Source organism: Lytechinus pictus, chromosome 15 (genome assembly GCF_037042905.1).
Source record: "Lytechinus pictus isolate F3 Inbred chromosome 15, Lp3.0, whole genome shotgun sequence".
NCBI classification, from domain to species: Eukaryota; Metazoa; Echinodermata; class Echinoidea; order Temnopleuroida; family Toxopneustidae; genus Lytechinus; species Lytechinus pictus.
The window spans coordinates 13,179,949-13,187,361 of record NC_087259.1 but is presented as its reverse complement, the minus strand read 5'-3'; the positions used below and the strand labels follow the sequence as shown (position 1 = coordinate 13,187,361).

General features: G+C 43.6%; 1 long non-coding RNA gene across 1 annotated transcript; it reads left to right on the top strand.

Annotated features, from left to right (window-relative positions):
- Positions 1 to 553: 553 nt before the first annotated feature.
- On the top strand, positions 554 to 6,768 carry LOC135156874 (uncharacterized). The gene is made up of 3 exons (XR_010295918.1): positions 554 to 863; positions 5,654 to 6,204; positions 6,670 to 6,768. It is a non-coding gene; the product is annotated as an uncharacterized LOC135156874 (long non-coding RNA).
- The last annotated feature ends 645 nt before the right edge of the window (positions 6,769 to 7,413 follow it).

Sequence of the window (7,413 nt, the reverse complement as noted above, 5' to 3'; positions counted from 1 at the left end):
CTGTCTCTCTATATATCTATATGTCTATGTTTTATTAATATAACCACCTATAATTTATCACTCCATCCATCTATATATATAATTATCTTTCTTATATGTATCTGTTTGATTATGTAAATCTGTTTGTCTATCTATTTTTCAATCTAATATCTGTTTAAATATTTTTTTCCTGTTTATCTATTTATACGACAGACCACCTAATTCGTCCGCATGACGAATTAAAATCTAGTAATTATTTATATTTTTCGGAAAAAAGCCTGAGAGGCTTAGTCCATCATTTTATTTTAATTTATTTCTAAAATGCACATTATATTCTGTATTTACTCTTTTGACGTATAAGATGCTCTTTGATCTCCAAACAAAAAATAAAATACGTGTTTAGCGGATTTTGTTTCGTTTTGCCAAATTGCCGACACTATAATTTACCGCGCCATGTTTGAAATACCGGTACGGTACGGTAGTACTGAAGCTGACTGGGCTGTTTTCTTGCATTATTAATTTGCAATGGTAATTTCCCGGGTAATTTAGAAATTAGAGGTGAGTGTTCTGTCATATGTTATCTTATGTCCATTTCACACACACATATACATATTGAGACAGTGATGTTGGCACTCCATACACACATTAACAACCAGACTGGCTGGACCTGAACTGTATATCAACTCTCAATCCGTGTCGTTATTTCAGTTTATCTCAGAGTCAAACTAACCCACATAACATGGTGGCAGCTAATTCAAGAACCCGTTGAGCAATGTGAGGAACTTTGAATCATTTTTGGACTGTTTTTGGAGACAATTTCATAGCAGACTGTCATTGGATTCCACTGGTGCTTTTTCACTACAGTCCCATATGCAGACTTTCGTGTGAGTAAACAGTGACTTTGACATTTGCATTATTATTGGTGGTGATATTGACTGCTGACTTAACAATGAGTGATTATACACCCCGAATGGATTGGGATGACCCTGATAGGGCTAGCGCAATAAAGCTCTTTCATCAACAGTGTGAGCTCTTTTTCTCAGTCAAGAACATTGATCGTTGATGTGGGTAAACAGGTGGACCATATCCTCCTTTTCACCGGTGCAACAGGCATCAAGCTCTACAACTCGTGGGGACTGGAGGGTGATGATGGTAAGAACCCAGTCATTGTTTGGGAGAAGTTTGAGACACAGCTGAAACCTAGAGCTAATTTTCGAGTGGCTAGACTATTTCTCCAAAAGTATACGCAGAAGGAGAGGGAAAGTACAGATGACTTTGTATCGCGTCTCAAGCTACAGGCGTATGATTGCGAGTTTCGAGATGAGACTGAACTTCAGGAACGGATCATCGAGCAATTTATAGCGGGTACAAGGTATCCAGAGCTCCAGAAGGACCTATTGGGTAAAGGCAAGACCCTCAGTCTCGCACAAGTTCTTGAACTGAGCAGGACATTTGAAGCATCCCAGATGCATATGGCCCAGCTTGCCCAAATACAGACCAACATGCAGCCAGCATCAGTAGATGTACATGTAGTTCGACAAAAGACTACCGTTAGCAGTAACCATGGGAATAAGTGTCCAAATTGTGGTGGTAAACATGCACGCAGTCCACGTGAGGCATGCCCAGCCTATGGCACTAAATGTAACAACTGCGGAAAATCTAACCACTGGAAGAGCGTGTGTCGATCCCCAGCTTTAAGTTCTGGTACCAAGAGGCAGAACCGCAAAGGTCAGCACCAGAAGCATACAACACAACACCGCGGTGCCAGGGGCATGAACGTGATTCATAGCACAGCTGACAAAGACACAGAGTTCCAACAGCTCCATGACGCTATGGATGTACTGTCTTTTGACCAAATTGTTGTGTCTAGCATCAGCGCGGAGGATGACGACACCAACAACCTAGCAATGACATATGTTGAGGTGCAGCGGGATGAGCGCACGATAGCAAAGCTTCGCTCGAAGGTTGACTCTGGTGCGGAAGGCAATACAATTCCTCTCAGAATGTACAGAGGGATGTATCCTGGTCACCTTAACAAGGATGGATTGCCCAACCCCCAGTATATACACAACTCAACCGCAAGGCTATTCGCGTACAACGAGACACCAGTTAGACATTATGGATCGGTGAGTCTGCCTTGCCGATTTAATAAGTCTCCTTGGCTACACGCCACCTTCTTTATTGTCGACTCGAAGGGACCGGCGATTGTTGGACTCAGCACAGCATTGAAGTTGAAAATGATCACTTTGCACACACGCATCGACGAGATCAAACATTCAACAAAGATCAGCACTACTGATGACCTTGTGAGACAATTCCCTGGCCAGTTCGACAAAATTGGCAACTTCCCTGGAGAGTATCATATTGTGCTAGATCCTGATGTTCAGCCTGTGGTCCATGCTCCCAGACGGTGCCCAATTCATGTGCGTGATGAACTCAAGCGAGAGTTTGACAACATGGAAGGTAGTGGTGTGATCGCTAAAGTGGATGAACCTACAGCTTGGGTGAGCAGCATCGCCATTTCCAGGAAGGCGAATGGCAAGCTACGTGTATGCTTAGACCCCAAGGATCTGAACAAGGCTATTCGACGTTGTCACTACCGCTCTATGACAACCGATGAGGTGACACACAAACTAGCAGGAGCCAAGTATTTCAGCAAGCTGGATGCAAAGAACGGTTACTGGTCGATCAAGCTTGACCATAGCAGCTCCCTTCTCACAACCTTCAATAGTCCCTTTGGACGCTACAGATTTCTTCGACTGCCATTCGGTCTTGCAATGGCACAGGACGTGTTCCAGCAGCGGATGGATGAAATCCTGGAAGGCTCCCCAGGGACAATAGGAATTGCAGACGACATCGTGGTCTTCGGCAAGAGTGAAGAGGAACATGACCGGAACCTGAATCACCTCATGTCACAAGCCACAAAGTGTGGTCTGCAGTTCAACAGTGACAAGTGCAGCATAAAGGTCAATCAGGTTGCCTTCTTCGGTATGATCTATGATGCTGAAGGCGTCCACCCAGATCCTCATAAGGTTGAGGCGATCAAGTCGATGTCTCCGCCTGAGAACAAGAGCCAACTTCGAGAGTTTCTTGGTATGATAACCTACCTCAGTCCCTTCATACCAAACCTCTCAGCTCAGACTGATAGCTTACGTGGTCTCTTGAAGCAAGACTCTGACTTCCAATGGACTCCAAGTCATGAGACTGCATTCAATAATCTGCGTGACAAGATCTGTCATGACGCCACTCTAGCATACTTTGATGTCAGCAAACCAACTGTGCTTCAGGTAGATGCCTCTCTGCAAGGATTAGGGGCAATGCTCCTTCAAGATGGCAAGGCTATTGCATTTGCATCCAAGGCCCTTAGTGATGCAGAGAAGAGATACGCAAACATTGAGCGGGAGTTGCTTGCTGTCGTTTTTGGTTGTGAGCGTTTCCACACATTCCTGTATGGAAAGAGCTTCACCGTGGAAACAGATCACAGACCTCTAGAGATGATACAACACAAGCACTTAGTAGCAGCTCCACCCAGACTTCAGCGTATGCTTCTTCGTCTTCAGCCATATTCGCTTACTATTGTCTACAGACCTGGAAAGGATGTACCGGTAGCTGACTGCTTGTCCAGGCGTCCCCTTGGTCCCCCAGAACACATTCCCCTTGACCTGCAAATCAACTTTGTACAATTCGCTCCAGACCGTTTGAGTCAGTTGAAGGAGGAAACAGCCAAAGATGCTGAGTTTGCAGCACTCCGGGAGGTTGTCGTTAGAGGCTGGCCAGAGAGAAGACGAGATTTACCAAGACATCTTCAGAGCTACTGGGCTTTCCGTGACGAGCTTGCTGTCGAGGATGGACTGATCCTGAAAGGAGAACGTATCCTAATCCCAAAGAGTATGAGAGAATACATACTGTCCAAGCTCCACGAGAGTCACCAGGGTATTGAGAAGACAAGACTTCGGGCTAAGGCTTCAGTGTACTGGGAATCTATCAATGATGACATTGAGGATATGGTGAAGGACTGCATAGTCTGCCAAGAGCACAAGCCTTCACAACCCCGAGAGACTCTTTTACAGCATGAGATACCAACTAGACCTTGGCAAGTCTTGGGTACAGACTTGTTTTTCTTCGAAGGGAACAATTATCTCATCATCGCAGATTACTTTTCGAAGTTCCCCTTCGTCCGCAAGATGCCACAGGAGTGTACTAGTGCTGCTGTTGTCAATGCAACACGTCAGTTGTTTGCTGAACAGGGTGTCCCAGAACGCATCATCAGTGACAACGGTAGACACTTCGACTCCTCAACCTACAGAGAGTTTGCAACACAGTGGGGATTTGACCATGTGACTTCCTCTCCCCACTACCCCAGATCGAATGGCTTCATTGAGCGGATGATCCAAACTGTGAAGAACACGCTCAAGAAAGCTAAGGCGAGTGGCATAGACCCTAACATGGCTCTGCTGTGTATCCGTGCCACCCCAATAGATAGTTGCATTCCAAGTCCAGCTGAGCTACTCTATGGAAGAAAGATGAAGGATAATCTCCCTGTGAGAATCCCCAACAACGCTTCATGCCGCGACAATGTCTACCGGCGCTTAGAACAGAGACAGGAGACCCAGAAGTACTACCATGACAAGTCGGCACATGACTTACCACCTCTTACAGCTGGTCAACTTGTCAGAGTCCAGGACCATCGAACTGGACATTGGTTTCCAGCTACTGTCCGAGACAAACTTCCAGAGCCTAGATCCTACCTGGTGGAGACGCCGAATGGTCGCCTATTGCGAAGGAACAGAAAACAGCTAGCAGATGCCCGACCTAGGCTTCCTCACCGTGACCTGGAGATACCAGCACCAAATGCAACACCTGAAGACAAGGCTACCGCACCACCATCTCCCTTGTCTCGTCAGGACTCACCCCCACATGCTGACGGCCCAAACATCACCCGCAGTGGCCGTCTTGTTAAGAAGCCTAACAGGCTCACCTATTAATTGTCCTTTAGCCATTACACGCATGTCTGGAACCGGATCTTCAAAAACCCTATACTCCTCCTCAAGCCATTATTAGTGGACATTTAAACAACCGCTGACCTTCAGTTGACCTATATTGATTGGATCTTAAGGACTTTGTCCCTGGAAATCTCGATTGGAACTATATATATGGACTCAGTTTTATTCTCCGTAAGGGGGATGTCATATGTTATCTTATGTCCATTTCACACACACATATACATATTGAGACAGTGATGTTGGCACTCCATACACACATTAACAACCAGACTGGCTGGACCTGAACTGTATATCAATTCTCAATCCGTGTCGTTATTTCAGTTTATCTCAGAGTCAAACTAACCCACATAACATGTTCCTCACCACCTGATTTATTAATTTAGATATTTTTGTATTCTTTAATTGCATGTAATTGAATAGACAGGAATAACCGTCGTTTCTGGGGATTTCCTTAACAATTTCTGACATTTCAGTTCACTAAATGACACTAAAGTCACTAGCATGACTAGAGCCTTTATGATGATTGATGGGCATGCCTGTCATAACTCATAACTTTTGTCATATCTGTTTCTTGTAAAAAAAGGATTACGCGCATCTAAAGCTGCATATTTTTGGTGCCACTCATTCATTTACAATGTTATCAACCCAAACTTCTTTGTTTATTTCTCCAGCTACCCAGCCCTTCTCTTGCTTTCCCAACACCAGTGGTTATTATGCAGAGATGGAAATCTTCACCACCACCAATTGTAATTCCGGTTCCTGGTTATTCAGAGATGGGGAATCTTCACCACCACCAATGGTAACTCAGGCTCTTGATTATCATGCAGTGATGGAGAATATTTACCACCACTAATGGTAGCTTCGGTTCCTGGTTATTATGCAGAGATGGAGAATCTTCACAACCACCAATGGTAACTCAGGCTCTTGATTATCATGCAGTGATGGAGAATATTTACCACCACTAATGGTAGCTCTGGCTCCTGGTTATATTATGCAGAGATGGGGAATCTTCACCGCCACCAATGGTAACTCCGGTTCCTTGTTATTATGCAGAGATGGAGAATATTCACCACCACCAATGGTAGCTCCGGCTCCTGGTTATTATGCAGAGATGGAGTATCTCCACCGCCACCAATGGTAACTCCGGTTCCTGGTTATCATGCAGAGATGGAGAATCTTCAGAAGTACAGAGATGTTATAGAAGAGGCATGAAAAACTGCAGGTTGGTCAAGACCCTTTTTACTTACATGTAATAATTACTTATACAGTGCTTTTCAATGCAAATGCTATAAAACTACAAACTACCTTTTGTTGCTGTTATCTTCCTACCCAATTCCCTCTCCTGTCATTCTTTCGAAAATTTCTTCTTCCACTATTGAACTTAGATAGGAACCAGGGGGCCTGTTTCATCGTTGAAAGACGACATGAATGATCCATTCAACTCGGCCAAGCCTCGTTGAATGGATCATTTCATCTTTCGCCTCATGAAGTATTCTGTCCATTGCACTCGTAACTATTATCTGTATGTTGTATAATGCAGGCGAGACTGACAGAGTGTTTCCTCTTTTTTCAGTATTATCCGGTAAGTGCTAAGGTTAAGGTCAGGAAATAAATATTCGGTATGAGAAATGCATGCACTATTTTCATATTTGATACATAAAACCTATGGTTCAATTTGTATTTACAGGTTGGATGAATCTAGGATGAGCTGGTAGCTACATGTATCAACAATCAACCATTAATTAGTATGACCTTGAAAGAAACCCAGGCTGTTACAAGGATCAGTATAAAGTAAGTGCAGTGTTGATATTACTTATTCAAATATAATTGGCTGGTTCCCTGTAAACACTGATGGAAAGTCAGACCGCAGGTCCCTATGCTAATGAGCAAAAAGGCCAGATTCATCCAAATCATCTCGTGGCTTAATCCTCCTTGCAAAATCTTGTGATTCGTGAGATTTTCTTCCTCTAAGAATTTACCTGTTTTTACCTCAAGTTAAATGAAATATTATTGCACCATCAGATAGAGTAAATGTTACTCTTTCATATTGGTCATTTATTTTGTATACAATATTTTGTTATATAAGCAAATTTCTGGCCTGAAAATGTGCCTCAAAACTGAATTTTCTTCCTCTGTTTTCTTTTGCAAATTGTGCAAAACTTTTTATTTTTAGCCACAATGATATCTATATCACCATAAAGCTGAACTTCTGTACTTTCTCACAATGCCACTCTTGATATGCAGCACCTTTTAATCGGGTCAAGATCACACTTTTCCCAACAAGGTACAAGACGAGATTTCTGAAATTTTGTACTTGCATGAAATCCAGAGTTCTGATTGGCTGGATAAGGTGAGGAGATTAGGAAGATTGAGGAAGTGTGACCTTCCCATGAACCCAGGCACTGGAACCGTTGGAATTTGCCACTGTGTG